This window comes from Canis lupus, chromosome 20 (genome assembly GCF_048164855.1).
Source record: "Canis lupus baileyi chromosome 20, mCanLup2.hap1, whole genome shotgun sequence".
In the NCBI taxonomy this organism is placed as follows: domain Eukaryota; kingdom Metazoa; phylum Chordata; class Mammalia; order Carnivora; family Canidae; genus Canis; species Canis lupus.
In genome coordinates this window covers 6,947,442-6,966,460 of record NC_132857.1, presented here as the reverse complement: position 1 = coordinate 6,966,460, position 19,019 = coordinate 6,947,442, and positions in this window count along the sequence as shown.

The following is a 19,019-nucleotide window of genomic DNA, read 5'->3' as shown; positions in this document are numbered from 1 at the left end:
ATATTTATGTATCAAACATTAACCAATGTTTCAAGTATTGTTGGAACAATAAAATTACTTTTTTTCATGAATCTTATGAAAAGCAACAAGTTAAGGAAAAATATTGATAATTTGATACCCCATGTAGGGTATTAAGATGCATAGTGTTTAAGTTTCTATAAAGAACAGTATATATTTATGGCTGTCAGTACTATAAAAAGATGAATAGATAGATGACGGGACATACTGATAGATAAATAGATACTTACACACACACACTATCACACAATTCAAAATCAATTGGAATTTAAGGTAATGGTCAGTAATAAATGTCTGTACAAGGCCTCTGAATATTCTATTTAATAAATTTGATCATTAAATTTGGAAATGACTTGTCTTAGTAAAGATATTGATAGTTTTTCCTTCTAATAATGCAACAATTTCTATTCTCTTTCAAGTATTTATTTAAATATTGTGAACAAAATAGGACTAAAATAGAACTAAAATAAGTTTTAGCAACATGTCATTTTATCTTTGTAGAGTTGGCAATAATGTTGTTCATTTTACAGTCCCCATATTTCTTCTTTACCCAAAAGACTATTAATTATATCATAGTATTTTGCACATAGATTAATGATACCCCTAATACTTCATTGCAAAATTTCTTCAGTTTAAAAAACCAGCATGTGTATAAATAACAATAGCAAAGAGCTGTGGGAGAAACAGACCAATTCCCTTGTAATTTTACTGATAATTGAAACTAAAACATTTATTAATAACTCTTTAACATTTTCAGAACAGATTGCATAAGACACACAGCAACCATATATGCATTTTTGACAAAGAATTGCTTATTTCTATTATTTAAAATTTATTCCTTTATTTTCAGTAATAGGACATGAGCAATATTCACAGGTGGTAATTGACAGAACTGATGAAGAGAGCTCATGTATCCGTTCATTTATTAAATTCGTATTGTTTCCATACTGAGTCTCAAGCATTCTGTTAACTTCTCAGGATACAGAAGTGAACAAAGCATTATTTCTGCCTTAGTAGACTCTAGTCTAATGGCAAATTTGACTTGAAAACGTGAAGCATTCAGTACTAAAATAAAAATCTAATCCAGAAGAGCCCCAGATCTCGTAAACAAATTTTTTTTCAAACATTTTCTCACTTTCCCTCACTTGCATACCCAAGCAATTTTTAAATAAGTTCCTTCTTTACGAAGTTTTTGTCTTTGTTGTCTATTGCTCCTTTGTTTTGCAATGTCTTCAGCAAATATGTTCCTGTATCAGTTGCCCATTGGCTTTGCCATGCCTAGAGCAAGACAAACAAAATGAAATACTAAATATGTTAGTAAATTGTTTGTACTAAACGTTATTTTGCCGAGTGAACAGACTTGAAATTGTGAATTTTGCCTTTTGTTTTTCTGGTATAAAAGTTACATGATTTTCAATATTCTAGGGAATAACTTCTAAAGCCTGTGTATAACCGTTAAATGGACATATCAATATTTAATTAAAAATTTGAACTAATGTTGCTTTATCTTTATGTCATTTGTCTGCTAAAGTTATAATGAAATAGAAGCAACAAAGCCAGGCTTGTAGTGCAAGCCCAGGTAGTTTATTATCGGGTCAATATGGAAGCTTTCTAACTTTCAATGGGCATGTTTTAAAAAAGAAAATATCAATTCTTCCAAGAACAAGACAAAATCAGTTGAAAAAGCTGTTAATGTGGAAATCATTCTCTTCTAGGAACAAATGTGGAAAGTGGTATAATCTGAAGACAATAAAACTGTGGTTATTTTGAGGTCAAAATGATCAGTATTATTTTCTCTCGAGCAACACAGGAAGTAAAAGGGACTTTTTTGTTAATTCCATCTGGCTCACAGATGTTATTTATTGTGAAAATTGGAAATATATGAAAACCTTATGGCTAATCTGTTTGGAAACACATTCATTTTTATGGCAAGATAAAAGCAGATATTATAGATATATTTAAAGAGGTTCTATTTACATATTTATCAAATCTAAAAAATTTGTAAGTTACTAGTGGTAACTTTTTTCAACTAATGATCCTCAGAATAATAATAATAATAGTCAATAATAGTCAATAGTAACTTTTTTCAACTAATAATCCTCATGATAATAATAATAGTCAATAATAGTCAATAATAGTCAATGAAATTTTTGCCAGTCCACGGAATGATTTTTGAATGGGATATTTTTTAAAAGAAACTTATTTTATCACCAAAAAATATATGGAAACATGCCGTGATTATGTCAGGGGGAAACCCTTACTGATTTAAGAGTGTTCTTGATAAGTTCTGGCTTATGGATTGTTTCCTGGGAAATTCTGCTACATTCTTTGTTTCCACTTAAATTTGGCTTTTAAGAAAACATTAAGGCGACATTTATATTAACCTTTAGAAGGTGTATACGATATCACATTTTAAAGTTTTGTTTTCCAAATGCAGAAACACACCTTTAGAATGATGTCCATACAGCCTGTCATAACACTAAACCTGTAAACACACACACACACACACACACACACACACACATACATATAGATAGCTTTTATTCTGTATCTAACTTTCTCACCACAGCTGTTTTATGCATTAAAAACAATCTGGCTGATAATAACACACTTACACGATGTGTAAGTGAACCTTAATGTGGTGCCTGACTTTCTTCTGATATAGTCGGTTATTGTCCAGAGCCTGAATTACTGAATCGTACTTTCCTACTGTTCTTCCCATTGGGCATCAATTCTCAAATGTATCTAGAGTCTCTGCAAATAAACCATCGAACTCCTTCTTGCAGGTCAGCTAAGAGGGAAAGGTTATAAGTTCAGAAAATACTGCTGAGCTAAGCAGCTTGTGACTTCACCTATAAACTAATAGGCCTACAAATACATTTGCTCAATATCCTATAGAAAGACATGAACTGTTGCTTGTGGTTTTGGGTCAGGCATCTGTACTGAGATGATAACATTAAGGTCCAGTGAACACAGCATTCCTGGGATATACAAGTTTCTCTTTAAACCAACAACAAGATTACATTTAATTATGGCCTCATTAAAGCCGAGTCATATGTGCAATAGGCAAAAATACACGTGAGAAGGGAGAGTTAGAGGTGGTGGGTACATGATTTAAACAAAAAATGTTTATCTGTGCCTTTCCTGTGCCTTTGCAACATGAGAAAGCAATTTGAAATTTTGATTCCACAGATACATGCTACAGCCTTTCACTGTATTTCCTAGACAAGGTGCATAGTGCTAAAATGGCATCAGGAATTTCATTAGTAGGTTTAAATTGGAAGAAATTAAATCTGATGTCATGAATCTAAATGTTAATTCAGTTCAACCAGGGTAACGCTAACAGCTTCTCTGAGAATTTTGGTGCGTATTTTAGGCAATGGTGTCTCTTTTCACAGGTATGGACATGTCTTTTGGGGAAAAAAGAGAGTGGATAGTAAGTAAACAGAGTAAGAACCAGATATATCCAAATCCATTCAGCTGGGACTGAGAAGACCTGAGAAGGTGCATCCAACCTTTAAAGCTATTCACAATACTGCTTACCCTATGAGATTTTTCAACAGCTAATGGTGCAAAATGACTGCAAACATTCAATATAATTCTCTGACACGACTGCTGGGGGCTACAGGCCTATGACAATTTTTTGGCTTCCAAAACTAACAGCTTTACAATCAACTTAAATCAATAGCAGCATTTGATTTCAGTCATATTGGTTTCCTTCTAGAATTTTGATAGGTATCGTAATTTTGTAGTATTGATCAATATGCTACGCTCTGTGTCAATATGAAAAACACAAACATCAACTTCAGCTACTTGGAAAAGTTTGTGAGAACTCAGGAAGGCATTTCATTCACCTTAACATTCTTGACTACAAGATTTAGCAAATTTATCCTTTCTTTATGAGCATGTACCCTTGCCTAAGAAAATCAAGTATTCATGTTCTATTCAAGTGAAATCACCCATGTTAGAAAAATGTCTGTTTCAGGGGTTTTTTTGTTTGTTTTCCAGTTTCTTGGCTGATCAGGGTGTATTTACAATGGAAAATCTTTTGAATAAAATACAATTTTATTATTCAAATGTGAATCTGGAGTAGATTTATCAGCTCTTTTTCAGCGTGTACACCTGCATAGTGTTATGGAATGCTAGGTCTTAAAAAGGAGTGCTTTAAAACACATTAATTTCCTTTCTTGCAGCACCAAGCCTCACTCTCCCTGGTGTGTGTGTTCAGCTGGTTCTCCAAACCTTGGTCACAGTCTCTCTGACCTTGGTTGCCTAGCTACAAAATCCTCTTTGTGATTTGTGAGATGCTTGTCTTGATGGAGAGCAAAGGATTTTTTTTTCCTAAAGTAAACTTAAGAGAGTTTCTATTTCGGACTAGAACATATTAAAACCAGTATATTTTGCCAAATTTAGAATGTGTACTTCTTTGGGATTAAAATTATGATCTCGAATTAAAACCAGTATATTTTGCCAAATTTAGAATGTGTACTTCTTTGGGATTAAAATTATGATCTCGAATTTTTCTGTCTAAATTCTATTTAGTATTGCCAACATTTACTTTCTGGCTCTAGAGAAGAGCATCTCAGATAGTTAAGATTGCAATCTAAACTCCTTAAAAAATGAGATGACTTTATAAAACTTAAGGAATACATATAAGAATAGGTGTGAAGTGTCATTGTATGGCTTCTGAAGACAAATCGTTTTAAAATCCCCATCCTTTATGTAAGTGAACTTAGAGGAACCGTATTTTTAATAATTTCTGATGGTAGACAGATAATCCTTGATGCCAGAAAAATAATCTGTGATGCACAATTCACTGTATTCATGATCATAGTCTTCTTATCTTTCTAAAGGTCCATATCTGTCTATTAGTGTCAAAATACAATATTGCTTTTCAGATAAGTATTTGTCCAAACTTTCAAATCCAGCGTTCTCAGGTTTTCTTTTCCCCCGGAAAATAAGATCCTCTGGTATGTATGTGCAATTAAGCAGCAATTCAGTGAGCTTACAAAAACACACAAAAATATTAACACTTGCTTGTTGTGAGAGTGTAGGTATATAATTCTGGAGATTACTTTAAATTGGAGCTCATAGCCAAACTGAGCATAAGCACCACGGTCAAGTTAGGAATTAACAAGTCCATTATATCATAGATTCAGCCTGCAACACGGACTCTTGAGCATAGAGTCCCACTGAAGTTAGTATAATTGGTACCAGCTGTTTAACTGTTGCTTTTTTTTTTTTTTTTTTTTCATTTTGGACAGGAGCCAACTTGACTTGAAAGTAATGCCACTAAAAGAGAGAGAGAGAGAGAGAGAGACTGAAGAGTGATGCCAATGTATATGTATGTATTTAATTCAGGCCGTCTTCCTCAAGCAGTTCATCTCAAGGCCATGATGATTCAAACACAACAATAGTGATAATGGGCTGTTTGGCTGCTAAAAGGCAGCTGGACTGATTGAAGCCAAGATGAGTGGGGAAAAAACATTTCACTTTTAAACCTTTTCTTTATGAAAGAATAATTGTCTCCCAACAATGTTGCAAATGATATATTTGCATCTTCCTAATATTTTCTGTAACAATCTCTAATAAGACTGATTTGTAGCTAAAGTAACAAATGACGTCCTGAGTCTTCTTTATAATTTTAGCTTCTTTATAATTTTCTTCTTTAATGAAGTTATTGAGTAAAGACTATGTGGTGGTGTTTTTTTTTTTTTTTTTTTTTTTTTTTGGCTGAAGTCCAAATATCAGACAATATTCCCCTAGAGACATAAAGCATGACAAAATTGAGATATGCCTCAAATATCAACTAAGAGATATATTGAAATTCATACAACTATTTAATGTTACATCTGGATCAACAATTGAAGTCTCTTAATTCCTAGTTAATGACAGTTCTGCTGAATGATGTACTGGCCTTCTTACCTATTTTGCCAAATAGTGATTTAAAAAAAAAATTATAGTAGATTAAATAAACTGTAAAATTCCAAGCTAATTGGTGAAATTAAAGTCATAAGCCAAAATTTGCAAAACTAAAACTATAAAAGTTTCATTTTAAACAGGCAACTTTTAAATGTGCTAAGAGTAGTAGAGAGCATGCACAAAGATGTCTTTTAAAAGGAGTAATTTGGCAGTAAAGCAGTCAAAACATTATTAATATTAAAGTTATGAGAAGCAATTAGGAAACCATGGCAAGAATGGAAGTACCTCCCAACGTGTCATGTTCAGAAGAGAAAGGAAGGAAAGAATGTTAGAAAAGCCATGAAAATAGAAAAATCTGGGCTTGAAAAAAAAAAACTGGATACAAGAAAGGAGAGATATTAATGCATTAAAGGAGAGTTCATGTTTTGGGTAATAAACCATTTATTCATCAACAAATCGTCATTGAGCACCTATTACCTACTAAGTACTCTTCTATTTATTGTGATTTAAGAGTAGTGTGTCGCTGATAGAAATGGGCCAGATTGCAGTCACCATCTTTATCAATGCTCAACCTCTTTGTCTTTAACCACGTTTGAATAATTCTTTCACATTTTTTTACGTCTATGGGAGATCATGAAAAAGAGTAAGTTTCCAATGTATGGAACAATAAATAGAAGGGTCCCATATTCTAATGCAGGATATTTTGTGAATGAGCCATTTGACTCCCCTAGAGATAAAAATAATGACTCCACACAGTTTGTTTTATGAATTACTTTCTCTCCCCTCTTCCCAGATCTCCTATAAATATCTTCCACTTTCTTTGTTATTGGGGATCTTCCCTCTTCTGTACTTACTGCAAAGGAAACCCAAGTCAACATGTGATTTATGTATAGGAGAGAACAGAGTAACTTAGGCTTCCCTAACCTACTCACATTAGCTAATTAATTGAATACTCTTACCAAATAGTTCTTAAAATTGAGAATAAAATAGATACACAGAGAAAGAGATACTGGCATTCACCCATGTGTACCACCTCTAATTTCTCTCCCATGATACTAAAGCAGGATATTTTTACGGCCAGGCGGGATTGGCTGGTACTGCATACAATGGAGTTTTTCTTGGGCCATAGATTTATCAATAGGTGGGATTCCAAACTCAGCCATTTGGCAATAGGGAGAAGACAATGGATCTACTCAGAATTCCTCAACCTCGGTACTACTGACATTTTAGGTCTGATAATTTTCGTTATTGTTATGAGGGAATGTCTAGTGCACAATAGAATGTTTAGGAGCATCCCTGATCTCTACCTTCTAGATGCCAGTTGCGTACTCCTCACCGCCCCCCTCCCCAAATTGTGACAATCAGTTGTCTCCAGACATTCCCATTGTCCTGTAGGGAAAGTAAAATCTCTCCCAGTTGAGAGGTGCTGGTTTAGCTGGACCACAGTCCGTTATACAATCAAAGCAGTTCAGTTTGTAGGGGTCATACCAGTTGATCTGTGTCCTCAGAGCTTCTACGGTGCCTTCCTGAATCTGTGGATTAAAGGCATAGGTTCTTTCTTCTGTGGCTAAAATACTTTTAAGTCTATACCTTGGAAGCAGAGGCTGGATTCTTATTAGTTCAGGTGCTCTATCTACTTAGAAGATGAAACTTATTAACATTAGAAACTAATATACTTTCATAGTCAGTATTTTTCTGCCAGCAAAGGAATTTTACGCTTTCTTTGAGATCTCATTGTGTAATTTCTATAAAACAAACATAGGCTTGTTCTTTTTTCCCATCCCCCAAATCCAAATAGTCACAAATAGAACTTCACATCAATTGATCAAATTTGCTTTGAATTCTCAGTTTTCAGGATGCTAACCCACACTTACCACATATGCCTATATCAATTTTGATTTCTGTTTTTAACTCAAGAAGTTAATCATTCAACAATCTATATACATGTACTTTGTTAAATAATTGCTCATACATCTCACACAGTAGGTAAATATATTAACTGTTAATTCTTTGGCCACAAGATCTAACATTATGTTTTTCAATAAAAGTATAAAAAACAGTTTAATTTTAAAAATTCCATATATCATATTGGCTTCACTCATCCTCAATCAACATTTAACAGAAACATGCATTCCCATCTAATCTTTATATTTCTAGATTTAATCAGGAAGAGAATAAATTAAACCAAGTACTTAGGATAATTGAGACTATAAACACAAGTTAAACCATTTGCCCATTTTTTCCCTTAAGCATCAAATAAAAAGATATAAATCTTTTCTAATCTTTAATATGTTTTAATGCTTTAATGCTTATCAAAGTCATTTTAATGCCATGACAGTTGTGAAATTATTCTTTTATAATAACGATTAGGTTTTAGCTATAAAATAATACATTGACTATGTTATCAAAGGCCAGCTTTGAAGCATTCAGTATTGTCCTTTTTTTTTTCTGCTTTAACCCTTCTTCTCTCAATAAGTCAATAATATGTGCTGAATTTACGAAGTAAAGCCTACAACTTACCAGTTTCTGATTAGAATTTATCCTTAGGAAACTGTCATAATAGCTAATGTTTAGTACAGAAAAGTAAATTTTCTAGAAGTTTTTCAGTTTTTTGCTATTCTCTCATTTGTTTGATGTCCTTATAAATGCTCTACTGATCCTGTTTTGAAACAAATTTGTACATAGTTCCAGAAGATTGTACTGCAATAAAACAATACCTAATAGACTTTTCATACAGGTCTTTATTCATCAAATATATATATATATATATATATATATATATATATATATATCCTCGAAGTCTTGAACTATTTCTTTGTATCCCATCCTGTATGGGGTCTTTTGCACAGTAGGTGCTCAATTAATATTTGTTGATGGGTTACATGATTCCTCCATGTGATTATTTTAAGAGTCTAGCATTTGATTTTATGCTTCTCTAAGACTGAGTGGCAGAAAAGTAGCGAATTTACAGTAACAAGACTGAGGTTTTATACTTTGAATTAGGGCAGCCCAGTGGCTCAGTGGTTTTGTGCTGCCTTCAGCTTAGGGCACGACCCGAGGGTCCCGGGATCGAGTCCCACATCGAGCTCCCTGCATGGAGCCTGCTTCTCCCTCTGCCTGTGTCTTTGCCTCTCTTTCTCTCTGTGTCTCTCTTGAATAAATAACTAAAATCTTTAAAATGCAATAACAACAACAACAATAACAAAAAACAAATATACTTTGAGTGAGTGAATTCCGCTCATTGATTTCAGGTACAGGTACCCTTGTGTATTAATATTAACTTTTAAGTGTGGTATATGGCATCCTGTAGGTAAGCTGAAATCTCAAATGGGTTTAAGATCCAACCTGCATATGTTGAGCTTATTTACCTGGTTTTATTTAGAGTTCACTTTCAGGAAATATAATCATTTTGAAATCTGGAAAATGAACAAGAAGGAAATAATTTTGCCTATTTTGGGGGAAATTGAACATGAAATACAAATCAATAATTCCCTCTAATTAGTTGATCTTAAAATTTGAAGAAAATAGTATGGAATATCTCACGCTTTTGCAAGATAGTTTTTACTTCCAATTTAAAGTTATATTTGAGAAAGAGGAAATTATTTACTTTTCTCTGAAGACAGCCTTTAATTTTTTACTGCAATAATACTTCTATATATATCACTCCTTGTCCATTTTTACACATAAACCATTCTTTCTTGGTTCCCTTGGTGAGATTTTTGGCACTTTGTCTAGAATATTAGTAGTAGGTTTATTCTGCTACTTTCTATTCATTCTACTGTTCTGCTTCTGATTAATCATGTGGGCACAACAAAAAGCCAGACATTTGTTTATTGATCCCCATTCAATACTATAAGTATTTTACAGTAGATGCATAGAAAATCACAAGTTGAAGTTATTATCTAGGGTGCCACATATTATTTATGTGGTATGTATGTTAAATTCAAGAAAAATGCAACGGATTCTAACATGTAGTGTGTGCCCATCATTTATGGGGTATGATTCAAAAATATATGTTGACTGATTTTTCAAGCCTGTATCCCTTGGGAATCTATAGTCCCAACTTGGTGATAGTCCCATCCCATCCCTTTTGGCATTTTGGAAAAGCTCTTTTGGAAGTAGCTTTATAGTCTGTGGTATATTTTATTGACCCACCCAGTAGCACCAGACTTTTATATTTTAAATTTGGATTTCATTTGACAGAAGAGATGGAGCTCGTTTGGAACCAAGACTCATGAAAAATGTAAGTGATGGAATTGGACCGTGCCATTTTTAGACTCCAAATAGTCTGTGTTTTTAATAGATCTGAGATTGATTTTTGTTTCTGCATGACTCAAATATTTGCAAGAATACACAAGAAGTTTTCCAAATTCTTTGTGTAATGGAATAAATAGACCCTCTCCCAAGATGTCCATTTTGAAAGACAACACTCCTTTGATGAAGTATATTTAGGCATGTTTATAAAAAGCAATTACTTATAGTCACCCACTGCACTTTCACTTAGGAAGAATAAGGGGTTGTCAGCTTGCACAGAGCAGGACCTGGCTTGCAGGATATTGTATGGCTTGTCACAGATCTCAAGACATCCAACCTGAGGTGGTACCACAAAACTAATGCTATCAATAACTTGTAACAATTTTTTTGAAAGACAAAATAGCTTTCCTTATGATCTCCTAACTTGGTTCTTGCCCTTATTAAATTAACTTTTCCAGCATTGCTTGAATTTTTTAGCCTGGGAATTATTTAGGCTTAAACACTCAACATAAGCTAATAATTCCCTGTTTCCTTTGCTATTCTAGAAGGCAAGAACTGGGCATCTGTCCAAGAGAGAAAATGTTGATTATAAATCCAAAACCTGAAGAAGAAAGATCTTGCCTTTTCAGTTGCTGCCTTAATTGGGGTGGTGGGGGAGTGCAAGTGACATTTTAAACTTGAGTCTAAATATTTGTAGAAAACTCAACAAAAAGTGAGTTCCTTGTAGAGAGCTTGTGAAACCAGATATAACTGGACAGCTGTCATTTTGTGGAATTTATTTCCATGGAAAATTAGAGCTTCCCACTAAACCCTTTTTAATTATACATCTTTAGAAAGGGCTTCTTTGTCTCTTGATGCTGGACCCTCACTTATGAAATTTTGAGTAACAGTTCCTATTAAAGTTTTTTTTTTTTTTTAAGATCTTGGTGTTTCTCTTTTTAAATTCATGTCTTAGTAGTAATAATAACTGGAGCTTCATATAATGTATATGGTGCTAAAATCCTTCTTTAATAAAATCAGAATAAGTGAAGCATCATTTTCAAATCCATCCATAATACATTTAATGTATATTTATCACATATCTTTTTTGGTTTGGACACAGTGCTAAAAGTTAAAGCTACAACTTTAATGAGAGCTCTGTGGATCTCATAATTTATCAAAATCAAGAAACTGCTTCAGATATTATCCTATTATAAGCCATACATCTCAGGTTTATCTAAGTTGTCACATATAGATAAAACCAATGGTATTATTGATATTATCATCTTTGAAGTGGACACTTATAATAATAAAGCATATGTGTAAATATTAACTTTAAATAATTATTTTTCATTATGATAAAATATTATGATTGGATAACACTATATATAGTTCTGACACAAACCAGGTCTGACTTAATTATAATTTCAGAAATTTAATTTATACTGTAATTTTTGCTCCTTTACACAAAAGAAATACCACCTAGTCAATCAGCTATTTGTTTTTCATTTTCCCCCACAGAAAGAGGGGAAACTTTATTTTTACAAAATTGAAGCCAGTATTTGGTACTTAATTAAATGACTTCTTTGATAATTAAGACTAATTATTTTTAATGTTGCTTATTCATATATACTAAATTTATTCTCTACTCATATGCTCTATACTTCCAACATATATATATATATATTTTTTTTTTCTAATCTTATCTATTATAAAAAAAGATCCAAAAACCTCTGAAGCAGATCCAGTTTTTAAGTACAGTGAGCATTAAGGATTAGGAAAAGTATCTGGTGAAACAGACTTGACCATTTCAAATAATAAATTATTGTGAGATTATTGTGTTTACTAAAAGTAGTTAAAAACTCACATTTATTTTGTGTTTGATTTAACAAATGAAAAAGTTTAACTGAGTAAGAATATTTTTTTCATTATACTTCTAATTTCATATAATCATAAAGAAAATTATAGGTTCATGTTTTAATCTAAAAATGGTATGAATTGTTTCTAAAAAGGGAAGAAGTTATTTTGTAGAGCTAAAATTTTCATTCCTTTTTCTTTTACACTTAAAGATTAGAATTAACATCAATATATGATGCTCAAAACATAAAAGAGTAGAAAATTATCAGGACAGAGGTGCCTGGTCAGCTGAGTCGGTTAAGCATCTGCTTTTGGATTAGGTCATGGTCCCAGGGTTCTAGGCCCCATAAAAAGTTTCTGGCTCAGCAGGAAGCCTGCTCCCTCTGTCCCCTGCTTGTGCTCTCTCTTGCTATCTCTCTCTCTCTAAAATAAATAAATAATATCTTAAAAAAGAAAAGAAAATTAGTGGCACCTATATTTATTAAATGAGAACTTTTTATTTTTTTTTAAATGAGAACTTTTTAAAGTTTAATAAGCTAGTTTTGTTTAGTTTAATAACCTAAAAAAATAGTTCCTTAAACCCATTTAATCACATTCTACTTTATTATTTTTAATCACATTTTAAATAATATTTTTCAGTTTAGAATAACCACTCAATAATGTCATCTATGTCTATAATTCCTTTCTTCAATGTATTTGAAATAACTTTATTAATAATCTCTATGTGCTAGAAAAAAATAGTAGTAGTAATAGATGAAGATAGAAATAAAAAAAAATTAGAATGACTCTTCAGTGGAATATAAACTTGAGCAACAAGTTGCATCCAAATCTGTTTGGCTTTCTAGATGTAGTTGGAAGTAGCATAGCACTGACCATCAATACAAGAAGCATTGTGAATTATTAGATTCTTTTAGAAAAAAGAACAGCAACATTTTTAGCTGTTATGAATGCAATGTAATAAGCTTATAAGTATGGAATATGCTGATAATGAATCCTAAAATTATGATGAAGGAATTATATATTAAAAACAAAAAATAAATATGCTGATTTAGGAAATATGTAGTGAGAGATTATTTCCCTGAAAGATTTAAGTGATAAAAAATAGATATTATCTGTCTCAAAATTTTGTGGTTATATGAGTGTGGTGACTGTTTTACAATTAAAAGAAACAAAGAAAATAAACCTATGTAAATAATGTGCATCATTTTCCCTTTGACTGGAGTATTCAAAGGTATTTTCACATCTCATGTTCAAATCTGCATTTCAGTTTTCATTAGTAATTATAATTAATAAACATATTTACCAGATGTTATGTAACTTCTTTCTGCTAAGATGTTTCTTATGTGCCAACCTGATACGATATTGGGCATTGGATTAATAATTATACCTCATTAAAAGTGATTTGAGTATGAATTCTTGTTTACAAAGTCTATAGTTGCAAAGAGTGGATTAAAGTAAAAATGAAAAATATCAATAAGAAAAATAGACACTAGAAGATTTAAAGGAAGAAAATTTATTGTTATGATTTGCTAATAATGTTACAATTAGGAGTATTGTATTTGTTTTGTGCCTTGAAGAATAAAAAAACATGTAATTGGAAATGTGAAACTACTACTATATATGTCTTCAATGTCTTCATTGAAGGCCTAGTTACAATTCCATGATTAGGTGAAATAAACAAAGGAAGAAAGGCAACTCTCCAAGGCATATAGCTTACCTTCTTTATATAAGGGATGGAACTTATTATTCAATTTCATTTTATCATTTACACTATGATGCAGGTTTTATTTCCACTTATTATAGATGAATAACCAGAAACTCAAACAGCTCTTGCAACCTATCAAAAATTCCATTTTTTTTTTTTTTAGATTTTATTTATTTGAGAGAGCATGAGTGGGGGAAAGGGCCAGAGGGAGAGGGAAAGAAAACTCCCCACTGAGCAGGGAGCCTGATGTGAGGCTTCATCCCAGGGCCCCGAGATCATGACCTGAACCAAAGGCAAACCCTTAACTGATTGAGCCACCTACGTGCACCATTCCAATCTAAAAATGGTGTGACTTGTTTCTAGAAAGAGAAGAAGTTATTTTGTAGAACTAAAAACCAAAATTTAGAAAGTGTAGGCCAAAAATTAAATCTTGTTGGGACTGACCCTAAAGTCCATGCTCTTAGAAAGAAGAAAATACATATATGTAGAAGATATAATATCAAGCAAGGCAAAAGCAGGGCCAAAAATAACGTGGAATATGCTACATGTTTGCTACATTCTGATCTTAACACTTTAATTGTTATTTCCTTTTCATAAGAAAATCTCACTTGCCACCAACCATATTATTTATTATAGGGGTAAATATGACAACCTACAATTGAATCATTTTCTTGAAGAGTCAGATAGTTGCCCTAAGTGTATGTGGCATGAATTAAACCTGTGGTATTGCTGACTAAGAGTGCAGCATCCCCCGGATAACTACAATTAATGATATTCTAGGTGAATCACTCCTAGACATATTTGCTCATGTTCTCCTTCCCTTCAAACACCTCAGGTGAAACATCATATCAACAATGTTTGAAGGGTTTCCATGGTTGTGTTTATAATTAGAAGAAAACATGCTCCCTTTCAAGAAAAACACACATGGTGATATCTAGGGAGCATTTTATCCTGAAGGACAGAGTAGATGGTAATTAAGTCACTGAGCTTTATACTAGAGGTTCAAGTCTTGGTTATCACTTATTAGGGGATTTACTTTGGGCAAGCTGTTTGACTATTACATAGTGATAGCTGCCACTTGCTGAGTTCCTGTTATATCTTGAGTATGTATGCATATTTTATCCTGATTTTCTCAGATGGGACAACAACCCTTCAAAATAGCTATTACATATTTCATTTTATGGTGAAGGAAATTGATGTTTGATCAAGTTTAAATTAGGTGGTTCAACTCCGGATTAGTTTTACTCACTACACCAAACTGGCAGTCATTCTTCCAAACTATGCTAAATCTGTTCTGTTAGCCTTATCATTCACTTTCATTCCTTTCATCTTCATGAAATCCTGGCTCATGAGACTATCACTGTCACGACTCTTTGACCCTCAGAATTTTCTTTCAAATGCTTCCTATCAACATCTAAGACTTAAGATTTTCCTATCTCAGACATTCCCTTTCATTCTTAGACAAACTTTGTCTCTTCATGGATTCTCTCAAAATTTGTTTACTTGTCAGTTCTCAGTTTAATAATTTTGGTGTCTGCCCTTGTCACTCCAGGGAAATAAACAGTTTCTGAAAATTTCAATAACTTTTTCACTAAACCATATAAACCCTAGTTAGCATTTAATTCACTCAACTATTCTTTTTGGCAATATCTCATATTCTTGTCTATGTCCTTTTTTTTTAAGCTTTATTTATTTATTCATGAGAGACACAGAGAGAGAGAGAGAGGCAGAGACACAGGCAGAGGGAGAATCAGGCTCCCCGCTGGACCCCAATGCGGGACTTGATCCCAGATCCCGGGATCATGACCTGACCCGAAGGCAGCCACCCAACCACTGAGCCACCCAGGCATCCCTTGTCTATGTCCTTCTTAACATATACAAAATACTGATTCATACATGGGCATTGGGCTTAGTATATATGTGCTTGAATGCCAGTTTCACTTCTTAATTGTGAAATTCTAGGCAATGTTTAAATTCTTCTCTTGAGAATTCGTAGGGATCAATTTGGGGGAGACAAAACACACCCACATAAAAATATGTTGGCATGCAGGGAGTTAAAAATAAGAAGCAATAGAAATTGACTGGTGTTTACTTCTTATTGGATAAATAGAATTTTTCTGAGGAAGGTGTTTAGGCTAATATTGAAAAGGAACACTGGGAAATAATCTCAAGTCAGAAGGAATAAGCTTGCTGTTTTTGAAGAATCAAAATAAGCTCTGTGTATCTAGAGAGGCCTGAGCAAATAAGAGAGTGATATGACATGGGTGGGAGAAATGAGCTCGTGTGAGAAGATGTAAGGATTTGTGAACAAAGGTAAAGAGCTCATATGTTATTCTAAATGCAAAAGGAATACATTGAAGAGTTTCAAACAGAAAATGGTGTTTTAAATGTTTAATTACAGTTTTATATACTTACCCTTGCTATATATATATATATATATATATATATATATATATATATATATAATGAGTAGTTCAAGGGATTTTCCTCATAGTGCTTTGTGGTTGTTATAAGCAAGTATTATGTGAAGGCATGTACTTCACTATTTGGAACATAGTAGATGCTTCTGCTATAGATAGATATGGATATACATCTCAATATAGATAGATATAAGCATAGCCATAAATATGGGCATATTGTGTCTTACTGTCAATCTGAAATCCTTGAAAAATAAGTACAAGAAAAGGATATTAAAAAGTGATTCTGAAATTTCCCCAAACCCACGTAGCTACTCAGCCCCACGCCTAGACCACACGAACTTTTATAAATTTGATTGCCTTTTTCTCTATAATGTTACAAGCATTTAGTCACTTCAATATATTAGAAATGGATAGATCATCCTAAGCAATATAGAAATATCAGCTGCCCTAAGCAAAATAGAAGGTATATGGCATTATGTATCATTTGTATGGCAAAAAAAAAAAAAAACTAGCATGTGATTTGCAGCACAAATGATAAACTAGACATTAAAGCTTACCATAAAAATAACAAACAGGATTTATCTTTATCGTAAAAATGAGAAGTGCAAACTAATTAAAAGACAAATAGCCAGTAATAGGTAACACTGGACAAAGGAGTCCAGTGGCCAATAGCATGTGAGAAAGAGCTTAACCATAGTAGAGAAATACATATTAAATAAAGTAATGTAGCACATTAATTTGACAAAAATTTTAAGAATCAATAGCTTCTAGTGATTAAGAGAATTTTCATAGAGATGAATGAAGTAGACATTTGAGGGGCCGTTGGAAGTAATCTGTAAATAGCTCTTAAAATTTAAAATACCATACTCTTTGACCCAGAAATCCTATATTTAAAATAACCTTATGGAAATAAAATAGCCAAGATATGAAGATAAGAATTTTTACTCAAGGGTTTTTTTTAAATATATATATATTATATATATATATATATATAATATATATATTTTTTATTTTATTTTATTTTATTTATGATAGTCACAGAGAGAGAGAGAGGCAGAGACACAGGCAGAGGGAGAAGCAGGCTCCATGCACCGGGAGCCCGATGTGGGATTCGATCCCGGGTCTCCAGGATCGCGCCCTGGGCCAAAGGCTGGCGCCAAACCGCTGCGCCACCCAGGGATCCTTACTCAAGGGTTTTTATGTGTAAGGAGTTTATATATTCATAGTAGCAAAAAGAAAAAAAAAAAACAACAATAATCAATAGTGAAGTTGTTTAACAATTATATCAAATCTGGATTTACTGAGGAAAATAGCTGTTATATGTTCACATTCAAGTTACTTAAATTACAGAAACATATGTATAGGTGTGTATGACAATCTTTATTGTAAACACCTAGAACAATAAACCATGCCTATAAGTTTGGATATTTTTATTTATGTCCATATGATAATTCATAAAGGTATGGAAAAATACAAGTCTTGCTGTTATCATTAGTTAATTCAGTATGGTGGAGGGAGAATAGGACCATTTACTTTACACTTTGCATTGATTTACTAGATTAAATAAATGTGTATTACAGTCATGATTAAATAAACGTGTACTACATCCATAATTTATACAGATAATACATTTTAAAAGACATACAAACTGTTTTAATGGAATAAATGCAAGAATATTGTCCAATTTTCAGAAAAAAAAAATGTTATTTTTTCCTGTTTTCTCCAGCTGCAGCTTCCTTTCCAATTTTGCTTTTTCAAGCCCACTTTCATCATGGGTTATTTATGAGGATATTTCTCTGCTGTCGTGTCTCAATACCAATTAAAGGTTAAAACATCTAAAGTGTATTGTTTATTCCCCACGGAGCCCTAATATGGCTTAGAATATATAGCCCTTTGGCAGATGAGACAAACACAAAACCACTTCTTTTAAAGAAATGAGAATTGTAACATCTCAATAGAAGACATTTTTTTTCTTTCAAGTATCTCTGTTTTCTCTGAATATTACAAAACACTGCAACATAATCAAATAACCAAAAGGTGCTTATTTATCATCTTAATACACCAGTGCTCTACTAGCCAATGTACCAAAGAAATTAAGCAGCCATTATCACTTTATCCCTGCTGTTCTGAAACTAATAAAAACACATTAATAATAAAGCAAAGTTAAATATAAAGGGCCATGCAACAAGATGAAGCAATAGAAAAAGTAAACATACAATTAAATACACACCTCCTCCACAAAATTCTCATCACTGAACTGGTCTGTCTACAGAAAAAGTGAGATTTAGGATTAAAGAAAAGAGAATGAATAAGGTTAAAAATTGTTTTGTGTATATATACATATATATGTTATATTATATAAATAAAATATATAAATATAAAATTAACATATAAAAGTGAATATTTTATAAATACACACACAATAGAGATATTAAATCATATTGAGATGTGTAAGGAGCTCATATTGAGTGCCTGGATAAAGAAATAGGTTGAGTATGTCAACTCTTCAGCAAAAGCGGAACAAAATAACTTATAAAAAACTCCCCAGAGAACAAACACGCAAGCATCACCTACATTCTCTGCAGGATGAGTCAAGAAGGATTGACCATTGTCTAAATGTATCCCAGGTGCCTGAGATTTTATAGATAAAAGATATATAACAGTAGGTAAGACCCATTCACTTGGAGGTGAAAGTACAAAAATATTATGTTACGTTTGAGAAATAAGGCAGGATGGCAATAATATCAGTCACCTAGAAATTATTTTTTAAAAATCTCAAACAAAACCTACTGTTTGTAGCCAATTCTCCATAGATCTCACATTTCTTTACATTTTGTGAGCAGAAGCACTCATTGCTTTTATTC